The following is a 17,260-nucleotide window of genomic DNA, read 5'->3' as shown; positions in this document are numbered from 1 at the left end:
TCGACAGAAATTCTACTGGGTGTGATGAATGGCAGAGTGCTGTAAATGTGGAAAAATGGAAGTTAATGCAAAGGAGTAGGAAAAACAATCCTGTAATGTTCGAGAACACTTTTAATGGAGTGCTGCTTGAGTGAGTGATTTCGATTAAATATTTAGGCGTAACGTTGCAGAGCGAGAGAAAATGGAGCAGGAGGTCGATACTAGGAAAGCCGAATGGTCGACTTTGGTTTATTGGGACGCTTCTAGAAAAGTGTCGCTTATCTCTAAAGGAGACAGCGTACAGAATATTTGTACTACCCATGCCTGCGTACTGCTCGTGATCGTTGAGTCCTCTACAGGTCACATTAAGGAAAGGCACTGAAACAATCACTGGCGGACTCTATGTTACCGGTATGTTAGATCAACACGCTAGTATTCGTGAAATGCTATGTGATTCAAGTGGTAACTCCTGGAGAGAGGAAGTCGTTCTTTTCATGAAACGATACTGTAAAAGTTTAGAGAACCGTAAGAAATACGGTGTTTCCGTATTTTTTTCCAACTCCTCTACATGTTAGACGCCGTATGATCACTCTGCAGTCTGTCGAAAATGTCGGTTCTCTAAACTTGTACAGTATCGTTTCATGTAGAGGAGTTGGACACCGTAAGAAATGGGAGGTAACGTTGCTCACGGCCGTAGGTTTAACCTTAAAATACCCCACACGTGCTTCCTGGGTGGTGCTAATTGAGCAACAGTGATTACAGGCAGCCAGACTATCCATAGGATCTCCTGGCAATGACATATCAACTAAATAGCAGAAACAGTTCTTTTCAGAGCTCATTAACAAGAAACATTGGACCAACTATCAGACTCCGTCAACTGAATATCGAAAGCATTAGCAGGGCAAAGTGTGACTACCTGTCAAAATTTTTGCTGGACAACAATATCGATGTCGCCGCCATTCAGAAAACAGGTGTTCCCAGCGAAGAATATTCCGAAGCCGAGGTCGAATTCCTGGATATTCAACACTCGGTGTAACTTACCACGATGTGTATGGAATTGCACGTATGTCCGTAACAACATAAAAGAAGCTTCACTGATTTCTGTAAGTGTGGAGGCATACAGTTGTCATACAATTGCACGGCATTACTATTACAAATGTTTACAAACCACCCAAAACAACACGGCCCGATTTTGTCCTACACACAGCAGAACATCCTGCAATTTACATAGGAGACTTCAATAGTCACTATGAACTTTGGAAGTACTCTGAAAATGATAAAAATGGGAGCATGCTTGCAGAATGGGTCGAAGAGAATAATCTTCATCTATTGTTTGATGCCAAAGATCAAGGCACTTTCATGTCAGCTGCTTGGGACAAGGATTCAAATCCTGACTTATGCTTTGTTCATTGCAACGAAACTGGTTTTGCCATAAACACCACAAGGAAAGTGATAGATGCCTTTCCTCACAGCCAACAAAGACCTGTAATAATACAAATTGGTTGCACGGTTCCTGTCATATGATCAACTCCGCATGCTCGATGGAATTTCCAGAAAGCTGACTGGATGAAGTTTTCAACAGAACTGGATAAGACCATTCGTCGGATACCTCCATCACATAATAACTATCAACGCTTCATTGGTGCAGTAACAGCAACAGCTAAAAAGTGTATGCCAAGAGGATACCGAAAAGAATATGTTCCAGGATGGAATGATAAAACTGAAACATTGTACCAACACTTCCAGCAAAGTGGTGACCCAGAGATAGCTACGGAACTATTGTCCAGCTTGGACATGTCTCGGAGGCAGAAATAGGCAGTAACAGTCGAAAATATGGACTTTACCCACTCGAGCAGGAAAGCTGGAGTCTTCTATAAAAACTGGGAGGAAGTGCACCAGCATGCAGAAAAAATTCCGAAGAAACACCAGACCAAATTGCTTCCCACATCATTACCACCTCAAGAGTACCTCCTGACAAGAAACATACAAGACATATCAGACGACAGCTTCGTCACCTGAAAAAGAAGGCATCACCCTCATCTGAGTTTACCCATCCCCTCACAGTTTCAGACATTGACTCTGGACTGAAGGACCTCAAACCTCTTAAGGCGCCTGGATTCTATGGTATCCATCCAGAATTCCTGATCCATATGGGAGGGAAAGCTAAAAAATGGCTGGCAGATTTCTTCACTGACATCATGCTGACTGGTCAACTTCCATTGGAGTATTAAAAGGCAAAGATAATATCTGTTCTGAAACCTGGCAAACCCAGCAACAAGGCAGAAAGCTATCGCCCCATTGCCATAATTAGCTGCTGCTACAAGCTTTTTGAAAGGCTAATATATAACAGAATAAGTAGCGCTATCCTAGAGAACGTTCCAGTTGATCAGGCAGCCTTCAGACCAGGGCGTGGCTGCTGCGACCAAGTATTGTCTCTTACATCCATCATAGAGTCAGGATACCAAATGAAGCAGAAAACATCTGTGGCATTAGTTGATCTAACTGCCGCCTTCGACACTGTGTGGAGGGAAGATCTTATCTACAAATTTCTCCACATCATATCCTGCAGAACAATGGCTCGACTGATTAACAGCATGCTAAGTGATCGGAAGTTCCAGGTAATCACTGGAAGCAACATAAGTAAGGAGGGGAAGCTGAACAAGGGATTGCCTCAAGGATCAGTTCTCTCACCTTACTGTTCAACGTATATCTATCTGATCTGCCTAACACTTCGTCCAGAAAATACTGCTATGCCGATGACCTGGCTCTAGCCTTAAAACTCCAGGAAATGAAGACAAGAGAAGAGATTGTAGCCAATGACCTGTCTGCATTAGATAATTACTTCAAAATCTGGAGACTCCAACCCAGTGTGAGTAAAACAGAAGTGTGTTGCTTCCATCTAAATAACCGGTTGGTGAACGTAAAACTGGAAGTAAGTTTCAGAGGCTGAATTCTTCGTCATAATTGGAACCCAAAATATCTTGCTGTCGTCCTGGATCGTACAATATGCTTCAAACAACACCCTCTTAACTTAGCTCAAAAGTTGAGAACTCGAAACAACATCCTCCATAAGCTACGCGGAACTACGTGGGGATCTTCAGCGACCACCCTGCGATTTTCAGCTCTGGGCTTGGTGTACTCAAGTGCTGAGTACTGTGCACCTGTTGGGACGAACAGTCATCATACAAGGCTTGTTGATACCCAGCTGAATATGACAATGCGCATAATATCTGGCGGAATCAGATCTACTCCAGTTTATTGGCTTCCACTGTTAACCGGTATAATGCCTACTGATCTACACAGATGTACTGCCTTTATGAGAGAATTCCACAAGATCTACAGGAATTCTAACCTAGCCGTGCATAGCGACTTGCCACTTTTAAATCGTAAGAGACTGAAATCACGCCATCCAACTCCGTGCGATGTTGCCGACATCGTTGCTAAGGATGTCAAACCTCTTGAAGAATGGACAGGTCGGTGGGAAGCAGTGACAGATGTGCACCTGCATAACATCTTCTCAGGTGCTAAACTTCCAAGTGGATTCGACCTACCACGCAAGACCTAGACTACTCTCAACAGAATCCGTACCGGCCATGGCCGATGCAGGGATGCTCTCTTCAAGTGGAAGAAACTGCCTAATCCAGCCTGTGACTGCGGGGCTCCGTACCAGACTGTTCACCACATTGTCAGTGATGCAGGATTCGAGCCTATCACGGCGCCAAAGAGGACTTCCTGCTAGCAACTCCAGGTGCAGTGCGCTGGATTGAAGGACTTGACATTCAGTTGTAAAGACAAACTTAAGTTTCTTGTGTGTCAGTATGTACATATGTATATGTAATTTAATTTCATGATATGTCTGTATTAGCCATACGCTAAATAATAATAACTGTAAGAAATACATACTAGAAAATAAATGCCAATCCTAGTGAAGCCTGCAGTTCCCATATTGTATTTGGTCACGAAGGGCACTTGCCCACTGCCGTCAACGCGCTGCTACTATCAGAACGGTATTTTGTATAGATTTAGGGGCATTATGTTGGCTCTACGTCATTCTATATTTCGACATAATTGTCGTAAGGAGTGTGACCAAAATATTGCTTAAATGTTTGTCTGACACTAAAATAGTGAAGCCATAGTCATAGTACATAAAATTTTTTCTTTAATAAGATTGGTTACATTACCAGTTTCTCCAAATGACGTTTTAGATTTGAAAATGACGAGATAGTTCGTTGAAAGCGGTAATGTAATCCCTTTTTTTTAAGAAAAAAATTATGTACTGTGACTATGACTTCACTATTGTAGGTCAAATAAACATTTAAGTATGTAAGTGAATTCGAACGCGAACAAAGTGTTGGTGGCCATATGGTGGGTGCCTCCGCAACCAAGGAGGCACGGTATGCAAGATTTCTACCGCATACAGGGAAATCGGGAAAACATCAGCCGCTAAGTCACCAACGCGGACGGAAGTGTGTTTTGAGTGGTCATGACAGACGGTCATTGAAGGACGACAGCTGCAAAGGCCACTGGAGAACTGAATGTTGCACTCACGAACGCTGACAGTATCAAAAAAACAAGAGAGCTCCATAAAAAGGGAACTGCCGGGCAAAGTGGAATTCCAAAACTACCCATCAGTGATGCAAATGCCCATAATAGGAAAACATGGGGCCGAATCCATAAATCCTGTACTGTTGAGCAATGAAAGAAACTAACGTGGTCCAATGAGTGTTGTTGCCATTGTTTACAACCTCTGGCCAAGTTTATATCTTAAGGAATGAAACCCAGGGGGCTATCCGTGCTGATCTGGGCAGCCATATGGTGATAACCCATGTGCTCCATTGTTACTCTGCAATATCGCATTACTGCCAAGAATTATGTGACCACGCTTGCTGATCATGTCCATCCCATTGTACAATGTTTGCTCAGAAATCGTGATGCTGTGTTCCAAGGCGACAGGACTCGTGTTCACACAGTTCTCATCGTCTATCATTGGTTTAGTGAGCAAGAGGATGAACTGTCGCGTCTCATCCGCCAGTCACCAGATGTCAGTCTTATTTAGCCGCCGTGCTTAAATTTGGAGAGAAGGGTCCGTGACCGCTATCTATCTCCGTCGTCATCACCTCAACTTGCTAGTATTTGCAAGAAGATTGGTATGAGATTCCGTTGAAAATAATACAGTTTTCAGTGCCTTTGCTTTTCCTACACCGTTGTAGGCATGGTAATTTGTTGTGTTTTTCTCGTTTCCCTACTTTTGTCTACCTCCTGTATCTCGCGTATCGACCATGTAGACAAGGTAAGGGAAATCAGGGCTGGGCTCGCACGGAATCTTAAAGACAGTTATTTTCCCTCTCTTCATTTGTGAGAGGAATAGAACTGATGTGACAAGCAGTGCTACAAGGTACCTCCTCCACTTAGTATGTGACGCACTGCAGAATGTGTCTGTAGATGTTCTTGTAGATCCAGGTGTGAAATATGGACGCGGTATACCAGGCCAGCGTACAGTCTTCATTCGATGCACCCTCTGCTCCAACACCTTGATTTTTGGGCCTAGCTACCACTGAGTCCCGTTTTAGAAGGCTCACGTGGTGGTCTGGAAACTCTCTGTGGGCTGCTTGACCTCTACTAGAAGGAAAAGACCCGGGGTACTTGCAAACTTTCGAGCGCGGTTTCGGATGCGGTGAATGCGTTAAGTGACTGTTAGTGACAAATGTGTGTCAGATTTTATGCCCATCGATGAATAAGTGCAGTCGTTGGAAAACATCAATCCTCATGTTCCATAATGAGTACAGACACCACGGGTTTATGGAAATAGTGTCAATGAGACACCTGACTGATCACAAGTAATATATAACTGTGTAGATTTGTTACTTGGTGACTGGTTTGTGATTACCATGTCATTAGCTGAAGTCACTAGACCCCATTCTGATTTTTCTAAGTAAAGTTCTCATAGAATTTAATTTACGCGAGAACTTGTTATTAGCATAGTACCGTCAACAGTGAAGAACGGAGTGTCTTCGGGACCTTTTTCTGGAATGACGTACAGTAAGAATCTCGACCGCTGAGGCGTCTGCCTGACTCCTGTGTGTATCAGCCTGTCGACGCTTTTTTATGTTCCTGTGAATAAAGTGAAAACGCACGAAACAATAGTTAGTGGGAGCTACAGCGTAAGTGAACCTTAACGATGTTTCGAAAACCCAGGGCTGTTACAAAAGAGAGGAATTCCAACGGTCCTGGAAAGAGAAAAGTTCAAATTTTTATGTATTCAGTATAAGCACCGTGTGTTTCACGACAAATGTCAAGACGGTGGCTCATTTCGTGCAGCATATGAGAATTTCTCTAAGGACGTCCGACGTAACTAGAATGACATAATTCCAGAACGTTGGATTGAGAGAGGAAGAGCAGAAGATGAACTTCATCGCCGGTGGCCTCCCAAGCCCCCAGACCTCATAACCTGTGACTTTAATCTGTGGGGCTAAGTAAGAGACCGTGTTTTTATCCCCCCTATGCCTGACACTGCAACATCACATTGCTGAAGCTGTGAACTCGATAACGAGGGACCAGCTGCCTCATGTGTGCAAAAAATGAACCACCATTTTCATATTTTACGTAGATCACATGGTGCTCTCATTACATGCATTAAAATTTGAGCTTTTCTCTTTTCAGGAACGTTGGAATTGCGTTTCTATCTTTTGTAGTTTAAAAGCAATAAATATTTGAAATTTGTTCCTTCTTTGTGAATGGCCCTGTATAGCTCACTCTGGATTAATTCATGAAACTGATAATTAAGATGGCAGCACATCAGTTACGATCACCAGTGAAAGAAGTGATTCTGGCACAGAAAACTAAGATTAAAAGATACATGAACTGGAATGCGTTGGAAGTGTCTGAATAAAGGCATGCGGCAAAGCTACTTCTAGAAGTAACGAGGCGCGAAGGAAGCCGATGAACAGAGAAAGACAGACGGGGAGAGAGAAAAAGAATAGGGAATGGAGGTGGGGGTCTCACAGGCGAACAAGCTGAAAAAGAAGGCAGCTTACATCGTCATAAAACACTGTTCATAGCACACAGGGAAAGCTCGCGGCAAGCAAAGGAGAAAAACGGTAAAGACGTAATTTCACCGCACCATCTAGTGGAATAAGGTTCTCTTGGAAATATTTCTGAACGATGTAAGGAGGTGCACCTCATTCTCGCACACACAACGCCACGGCATGGCTGAGTTCTTACGACGTTATGTGTTCTACCACTCCCGTGTGTATATTTTTCACCATTCCTCCACTGATACATTCAGGTATTTCTCTAGATTTTAATATTCTCCACTTCCAAAACACTTTATAGAAATGTCTTCACGACATTTTATTCTAGGCGTATGTTAAATCAACAAAACTGGTTCGTAGTTAAAAGTTGCAAAAGTAATATTTGCCGACTTTGTCTACAGAGAGAATAACATGGGTAGACCACTTCCAGCAAAATATTTGCAAAGAAGTTTCACTTACCGAAGCGACGGATTCGTTGATTTTATCCGTCCATTCACAGTAATGCACCATCGTATGATCAATTTTCATAAAGAAACTGAGAAACAAGCAGAAGCCTTTGAAACCAGCTAAGTTTCTTACTTTATTTATGTCTATGGTTGCAATCACAAGTATAATTTTTACGCTGTTTGTCACAGATTAGGACAATATTGTTTTTATTGAACACATTCAAATTTTCATAGTCTCAGGATTTATCCCAAATCTATTTTGCACCTCGTAAAGGAGAAAAGTCAAACGGGAAGCAATTCTGCAGTGCTGCAACTATATGAATTTACAAACTTCGAAAAATGATGGACAGTTTCTACATAACAAAAGCAAAAGATCGTCGCAAGGCTTGTAAGAGTTCAAGTCTGCAGTTACATGTATCTACAAATTTCAATACATACCTCATGACTGAAATGCTACAGTTACATTATAAACGAGAGATAAAATATATATTAAAACAAATAGAATAGTGAAGTTGTGATAATACTAAAGCAGCATTTCGATACTGTGCCAAATTTTTGTACTGAAGTTGATAACGTCGTCAGTTTTCCAACGTATGGATTACTTTTATTTAGAGATCACTAGTTTCCAGAACCTGACTGAAAGGGAATGATTTGAAACATAGGTGCGAGAAGATTTAAGAAACTTAAAGGTACAACGCTATCATGCTAGAGTATTATGTCGATGTATCCACTGGAATTTAACACAACCTCGTTAACGAAGATTCATACTTACATAGTGCTATAGTCGAGACGGACGCAGTCTCGCTACTGCCCACTAATTTTCCACGGTGTTCCAAAACGTAAGGTGCGTACTACTCACCTGTAAAAAGAAGAAAACTTTGTAAATGAGCATTTGAATTGCACAAGGAGACTGCAATGTCCTGTCCACGAAATTATGTGGAAACTAGTTATCGAAAGGTGAAATACGACTAAGAATAGTTTAGGAAAACAATGTTCTAATGAATGTGAAACGTCCCCTTTAAACAATTATACATGACTGTGCTTAAACTGACACACAATATTTTGTTAGCGCAACGCAATCTGACTTTCAAAATTCCCTACAAAAGAATGGCCCTGACTAACATTAAACCATACCTTTCACAAATCACTTACCTCACAAAAATCTTCGCTGCTCAAGCTACTGCAATACAGCGAGCGCCACTACTGCCAGCTAAATAAAACATTCAAACTATGGAAGGCACTAACTACTGATAGGGATAGTTAGCAAATGAAAGATATTAATAGAGAACAAACAATGTATTTACCTTGATATCATCATATATAAATATAGCATTTCATGACAAATTTCAAAACTCCGCCATCTCTCTCCCCACATCCACCACTGCTGGCGGCTCACCTCCAACTGCGCAACGCTACGCGCTGTTCACATCCAGCTGCCGCTGCCCAACACTACAATGGCGAGTATTACAACAATGCAAAGCAGCCGCAGACTGCACACAGCACAGCCAGTGATTTTCATACAGAGGTGGCGTTACCAATAAAAAAACCTAAACAGCCTACTTACATAGCCCCCATGCTCCCCACAAAAAATTTTACAAATTGGTTTGGGCAGTGGCCAATACAGATTTGAAAAAAATTTTCATAATTACAATAACAAAGAAATCAAATGCACACACTTATTGATACAATGTTGGTCAAAAGCTAAAATTTTGTCACAGTCCATAAAGACAGTCCTTATCGTTCATCACAGTAAAATAGCAGTGTTTTTCTCAAAGTCTGAGCAGTAGAAGAAAATGCACACGGAAGTAGTGGATTTCCATGCAGACTTGAAGAAGTAGTGTTGTCCTTCCAACGAAAAGACAGTGCTGACTCTTGACATGGAGACAGGTATTGGTCCACAACAGAGCAAACCCACAGCAGAGTCATTCGACGTTTTGAAGAATATTGGTAGTTAGGTCATCACAGAGTAGAGCCACTGTAGTCCTGGTAGAGAGTATGGTATTGGTGGGCCACCAGAGGTGCAGACCCACTGTAGTCCTTGTAGAAATGTATTGGTGGGCCATCAAAGATGCAGACCCACTGTAGTCCTTGTAGAGATGGCTAGCAGCCATCCATTGCGACTGTGCAGGTGCACAATCACCATCTAAGATTCTTGTGGAGAATATAGCAAGTCCATAAACCACCACTTGTGCACGCACAGAAAATTTTTTTTGAAATGTCCTTAGAACCAGCAATGCTGTTATCCAGTCCCTTGCTGAATTATTAACACACGTGCAAACACTAACAGTTCCAACTGCTCACATATTGTCCATATACTATGACCAACAGAAATGTGTGCAGTGAAATGTAACTTACAAGTTACTTAATTTGATGAACTGGTGTCAAGTACAATTTTATAACATAAGAAAACAATAACAAAGGTACAAAATACATCATTAAAGACATAATAATACAGATAACATTTGTACTAATACAGGCTTTACAAAAGAATAGAAATAGACATATACGTCAGTGTTACAGGAATTATGACATGAGTACATACATAAAAGATCAGAATAACTTTCGAAACATCAACTTCACACATGAGCTTTAACACAAAACAGAATAAATAATGTCTAAACATCTTTACAAAGTAAATAACACATTATTAATGCCAATTGTATTTGAGGATAACAGTATTCCTCATCATAGTGTATGTAACTTAGTATTAGAAGAGAAAAAAGTTCTATGAAACAGTACACAGAGACAGGAAGAAAACAAATACACAAGGGTACACAAACATATAGTGGGATAACACCAATAGGAAAGGACAGGGTTCGCTTTCAGTGTAACATTTGGTAATGCAGTCCAACCCAAAACTTCATATATCTTTCCTCTTATTTCAACCTTTGTTTCCACCAAAAAAATTCTATCTAAGCATGCTTTCTGTATTTATATGTTCACACATTTCTTACCTCAACATTTATTTCCAAGAAAATCCTACCTAAACCTGTTTTCTGTACTTTTTTCGTATAACATCTCAATGCATTTCTTCCAATTCATCGCAACTCATTCTCTTAGAGGCTACCCCCTCTTAAGCTAACTTAAAGCTACTGAGCTCAGATATATATACCAAGGGACGAGGCAATGCAGCATCACATAAAACAATTAATATAAACAGCAATGAAAAAAAACGCAGATTTGCAAAGCAAGCAGCATTAAGAGATTAGCAAAGCAAATGTAATATTACAACTAATCTAAGGCAATGTGCAGCAAACAATAAAAATAAATCATTAGTAAAACTGGCTTAACAGAACAATACAAAGTCAAATTCAATAACACTATGCCCGGCAAACAGCAGCAACTTATACCTAAACATGACATAGCTCAAGCAGAAAAAATATTACAGTAGAAACAACAATGCAGATAACGGAAATGTATATTCACATCTTAATGTCTATGTAATTAAAGTGGTGCACCACAACAACTTATTGTAAAAAAAATATTACCATGTACTTGAAAAGAAAATTATGTGTCCAGTTACTGTTACTAGTCCCTTCTTATTGTTCTTTCCTTTCCAAGTGCTCCTTTGTTAAAGAATGTGGATTACAAAATTATTATTTAATAGATCTGTTGACAGAAAGTGTTCACATTAGCAAATGCATTTTATTTTATAAAAGCAATGCTGCAACACAGCTGGAAACCAGATATCAAGTGAAATAAGCAACTACGAAAAGCAAAGCATAAAAATATCATTAAATAGTCATGTGACATTTCATAAATTAGTAGAAATTCTCTCAACTCTCGTAGAAAGACGCTTGTCGTAATCAGGTGTGCAGATGTAAAAATATTTCTCGTCATTTCATTAGGCATTTCAGTAAATATCATAAATTACGAGCTCCACAGTATGCTTTCAACAAGGAAATGTCAATAGCGAGGACAATGGCCTCCCCTTTCTTTTTTTCTACCTGTGCTTCTGACGAGGCACTCACACTAATGGCTTGTTCTCCAGGCGTCTAACGCAGCTGTGTGCCCACGACGCAAGTGCAGGTGGTCACTTAACTTTCTTACGGAAATATTTACGACAGCAGCTTCCGCTACAGTGACAGTCTCATATAAAAATATTTCACAGGTCAAGAATTTGCGTTGCAAATGTGTAGAAACAAAATCCTATGAATATAACAGTGTCATCTACCTCAAACGTACTTTAAAAATCATGCTCCCTTACGAAATACGACATTCAACGCTCTCATAGTATCACAATGGTTCCGAAAAAATATGAACAGTTCACACAGTGCAGACAAAATACAATTTCATAAGTGTGAAGTTATCCAACTGTGTAATTACGTAAACATGTGTCACTGACATAGTGAATAGAATGTTTGTTTCTCTGTCAAATAATCAGATAGCTGTGTAATTCTGTGTTAGAGAAATATGGTACTGATGTGTAAAGTTGTATAAGAAAATACCATATTAGCTAGGGTTCCTTGTGGTTGCCACACACATGGTTCACAAAGTAAGCGTGTACCCCCCTGAGGATTAATGTAATTATACCCTCAGGTGTTACAGATTACAGCAATGGAAAGAAATGTATCACGGAAAACTTTCTTTGTAATTCAAAAATCTTTAAAAATAAATGTTTCAAGTACAAAATTAATCACTCAAATACGTGTACTGTAGCGCTAAATGTGCGTCTTGTTGCAACATAATCTGTTGGAAGTGTCGTAGTTATCGTCCTCCGAAAGCTAAGTTCTGCAGAAGTCAATGTACTTACCTCATAATACACAAAAGTGAAATGCTTTGCGTATAAATGTCTTAGTTATAACACTTATTGCCGTGATGAGGAAAGTACTGTGCTGTAACGTATTGTTGTGCTACGGAAAAGGCAGTCTCATTGTAGCTATACCACAAAAGTTACTACTAAAACCTGTTTTACTTTCCAGAATAAAACAGAAAACTGTGCAGATATAAAACAGAAACACTGCAAAAGCAACATTGTAAATTGTCACTCATTAGTAGCGTCGTGATGAAATCGTGTAGCTGTCACATAAACTAACCACCGTGCCATCTGGTATCTCACTGAAAGTACTTAAAATCCAGAATATATTTTCAAGTAAACCAAAATGTTGCATTAAAATCTCATTAGCAGTACTGGTAAATGTTCTAAGTATGTAAGGCTTATAGTCGTTCCATAATCGTGCAACTAACAAGCAAGAATGTACACACACAATAACACTGTGACGTCTGTTCACTATAACAATACATTCGTCATTTCTGTTTCAATAAGTTCTCTTGGTTCTTGACTGTATATTTAACTTCAAACATTGTTGCATGTTAACAGATTCTAAGTCTGACAAGCATACTAGTAATGTAAAGTGAAAAGTTTTATGGCAATGACAAAGTTAAAAAGCAGATTATCTTTCAATAAACGGTTTTACATGTGAAATGTGGTGTAAACCTTTACTCTTCCTAATACGCAGAGTTTCAACTTCAACGCAATTATCATGTGGTATACGTCGGATTCTGTAAGGTCCATTGTAAACTAGAAAGAATTTGTGACTCTAGTGTTTTTTCTTATGTGACAATGAATGAGCTTTAATGAGAACTTTCTGACCAATATATAATTTCTTTGCATTTGCTTTACCGTGTAGTTCTCTCCTTTTGTCTGCTGCAGATTTTATATTTTTAAGAGCCAAATCAATTATGTCTTTGTGTCGAAGTTTACGTGTATTCGGGAAAGGTACAAGCTCTCTGATTCTGTTCGGTGGTTCTTCATTCTTCAGTACAAGAGTAGGTGGTAAAGCAGCGGAATCATGAGGCATTTCATTCAGCACATGTTGAAATAATTGTAGATATCTGTCCCAATGCTGATGCTTTCTGTGACAATAAAGTCTGCAAAGCTTATTGATTTATTTCATAATCCGTTCAGACGGGTTGCAATGTGGTGAGTACAATGAAATAAAAACAGGTTTGATTTTATGATTCTGAAGCGTGCGTGACCAAACAGCAGATCTAAATTGCGGTCCGTTATCTGAAATGACTTTAGCAACGTGGCCAACTTCACGTAAGAAATTTTTAACAAAGGCGTTGGATACAGATCGTCCAGTGGCTTTACGTAACGGAGTGAAAGAAACAAATTTTGAAGTAAGTTCAACAGCGACTAGAACGTACGAAAATCCATTGGATGTTCTGACAAGCGGTCCCAAGAGATCAACAGCAGCAAATTCTTTTAATGTAGAAGGAATAATAGGAAGCAACGGAGCACGATGTGAGGCAGTAGATGGTTTCGCCTTTTGACAAAGTTTACAAATAGACAAGACTCCTCGAATTCTTTTTTCCATATTGTTAAAATAGCAAGTCGTTCGAAGAATATGATAACATTTTCGTGGACCAAAATGTGCGTAGCTGAAATGAATGTACGAAATGAGCTTATTAACAAAATCGTCAGGAATGCAAAGTACCCATAGCTTGTCATCAACAGTGCAGCGTTTGAACAGTATGTTGTTTCTAACCAGATAATAATGCCGAATCTGTGTGTGTGTGTCTTTTCATGCCGTTTGCTCTTGATGTCTTTCCAAATCGGATCTTTATCTTGTTCATGAGCAATGTCCTTTAAAGATGTGGTGATGAAGTTTTCAAAGGCGCCTTTCTGAATGTAAAGAATACTGAAATTTTTCTCGAGGTTGCCCTCTGTGGTACTTTTCTCAAGCCCAGCCGGTGCACGTGACAGTGCGTCCGCAACAATGTTCTCCTTGCCGGGAATGTAGACTATTGTGAAGCGGAATTCTTGTAGAAACAATGCCCAACGTTTTAACCTGTCATGATTTAATTTTGAAGACATAAGAAATTGCAATGCACGATGATCACTGTATACTTTTACGTGCTTACCAGAAAGAAAGAAACGGAATTTGTTAAATGCCCAAACGATAGCTAAAGCTTCTAATCCAGTAACGGAATAATTTTTTTCAGATTTTGTTAGCACTCGGCTAGCAAAAGCAATGGTTTTCTGAATGGTAGTGTCATTTTCTATGGCTTCTTGAAATAAATGGGCACCAAGACCGACTTTAGAAGAATCCGTGCTAAGGCAGAAATCTTGTGACAGATCTGGATGAGCTAAGATTGGCGCGTGAAGTAACAATTCTTTCAAAGAATTGAATTCCAATTGTGCTTGTTCGTCCCAGTTCCAAATAGTATTTTTTCCAGTGAGAAAACAAAGTTTTGGTGTAACAAGAATTTGCATATTCAGAAAACGACGGTAAAAATTTACGAGACCTAGAAAACTGCGGACTTGTCTTTTTGTGGATGGAACTGGAATGGCTCTGATTGCTTCTAACTTTTCAGGATCCGGCTGAATGCCTTCAGAAAAATAATATGTCCCAAAAACTTCACCTTTGTCCTACCGAATTCAGACTTTTCCAAGTTAACTGTAATTCCAGATTCTGCAAAAATACGTAACAAACTGTTGAGGATGCGATTATGTAGTTCCCATGAAGCTTCTGCTATTAGAATATCGTCCACATATAAGGTGATGTGACGTTTTAAGAACTCAGGTAATACGAAATTTAGCCCGCGAATGAATGCTGCTGAAGAAATGTTCAAACCAAAGGGAAGTTTCTGAAACTGATAACAAACGCCAAACAAAGGAAAGCTGTATATTTTCTACATTCTGTATGAAGTTCGATCTGATAAAAGCTGGATCTGAGATCAATGGAAGACAACACTTTTACACCATTAAAATTTTGAAGAAGTTCTTCCAACGTTTGCGGCCTGTCTGTTTCAGGAATAATGATCGTATTGATTTGTCTCGAATCTAAGACAAGCCTGATCGATCCATTTTTCTTCTCAACAACATATAATGGATTGTTGTATGAGCTTACTGCAGGCTCAATAATGCCCTCGTCAAGCATACATTGTATTTCTGTTCTAACACGGTCCCTATAATGTGCTGGAATTACATATGGTCTAACACAAAATTTAGTATGCTCACGAACATGAAATTGGTATTGAAATCCCTTGATTGTTCCTGTTTTATGAGTAAAAACTGTGGAATGTTCTTGTAAAATCTCAAAAAGGTCCTGTCTATCAGTGTCATTACAATTCTCAATTGTTTGAATTTTATTCTGAATTAACTCATTAATTTCAAATATGCCGTCGATATCATCCCTGTCAGTTCTTGCAGAGTGATTGTTAGTGTCTAGTTCCGTAGAAAATTCCGAACTGTTGTCCAACAGAAGGTAAAGCCGATTGATTTCTTCGTCATGGTTTGAGAGCCAATCTTTAAATTTCAAAGCTATTGACTTACCTTCCTTCTCTAAACTTATTTCAGCATCGTGAAAGTTTAAGATTGCTTTGAATTCATTCAAAAAGTCTACTCCCAATATAATTTCCGTCGACAATAATGGAACAATAAGAAAGTTCGTAGAGAAGTTGTGGCTTTGACATAAGAATTCTAAGTTGGTTTGTTGGCGTACATCTACACTTTTTCCAAAGATTGCACCTTGTAATTTAATCTTACGTAACGGAAGTGTGGGGCAATCGTTCGATTTGTTGCATTTGCTAAAGTCTGTTTCACTAATTACTGAGATGGGACTGCCAGAGTCAAGTACTGCCGTAAATTTTACGTCATTTACAGTAATGTGAATCACAGGATATGCAATGTTAAGTTTTACGTCGTGTTCCTGGAGTAAGATGTCCCTAATGTCTTCCATTTTTACGTAATTACTAGCTACGGCAGCTGCGTCATCAGTTTCATAAGTACGTTTTGTTGCTGCCAGCGGTGTGAGTCATTGCCTATTGTCTCTTTGTTGGCGCGCGTCGTTATTGGGATTTGGAGACCTAACTTCTACAAATTCACCGTGACGAGAGGGCCCTGCTCTGTTTGAATCCCGCCAGTTCTGATGCAATTCAGGTCTGTCGTTACGATCATATCGTCTGTCGTCATGTCGGTAGATTCCATAGTTTCTTTCTTGTCGGTCACATGGTGGAGAATTTCTCCCTGAATCGTAACTGCGCGCTGGTCCGTTGCGTCTAAAGTTATTCTGCCTCCCTTGATAGTATTTATTTTGGTTCCCATATTGTCTGTTTCTCTTATTGTCTCTGTGATAGTCATTACCATGGAGAGGTGATCTTTCCCTGTAGTTATTACTACTCTGCCAACGGTTGTCATACGGGTGGTGTCTGTTTTGGTCACGATTTGTGTTGTGAGAATAGCTTTGTTGTGTCAAGTTATTACTTCTTTCATCGCGGAATTGCGACGGATGTGACCTGTAATTGTTGTGTTCCTGGTTTCGCGTTCCGCGATTGTCAGTGTCAATTTCTAATTCTTGTAAAAGTCCCTGAAATGCTTCAATGTCGTCTTTGCAACGTCCTGCCAAAATAGTATGTCGTAAATGTTCAGGCAGTTTGATTAAGCAAATGCGGATGAGTTCTGAGGGGCTGTATGGGTTTGAAAGATACTGATTCTTATGCAACATGTCTTCAAAATATTTCATAAGACTGGAAAATTCAGATTGTTCGAAACGTTTCATCATTATGATGCTATGTTTTACTCGGTCTTGTGTGGCTTGAGACCAATATGCTGAGTGGAAGGCATGGTAAAACTCGCCTTCACTGTGGCAATCGTGAATTACCGATCGCATTCTTACAGCTGGTTCATTCTCCAAGTAGCCACACATAAATTCTAATCTGTGTTCTAACGACCAGTTGGGAGGAAAACAATGCGAGAATTGATGGAGCCCTGCGTGTGTATGAATGTCGTTGCCAGAATTCTTAAATGTTTTGAATTTACGTGTAGTAATGAACAGCTTATAGTCAAAATCATCATGT

This window comes from Schistocerca serialis, chromosome 2, assembly GCF_023864345.2.
Source record: "Schistocerca serialis cubense isolate TAMUIC-IGC-003099 chromosome 2, iqSchSeri2.2, whole genome shotgun sequence".
NCBI classification, from domain to species: domain Eukaryota; kingdom Metazoa; phylum Arthropoda; class Insecta; order Orthoptera; family Acrididae; genus Schistocerca; species Schistocerca serialis.
Note: the sequence above shows the minus strand (reverse complement) of the source record.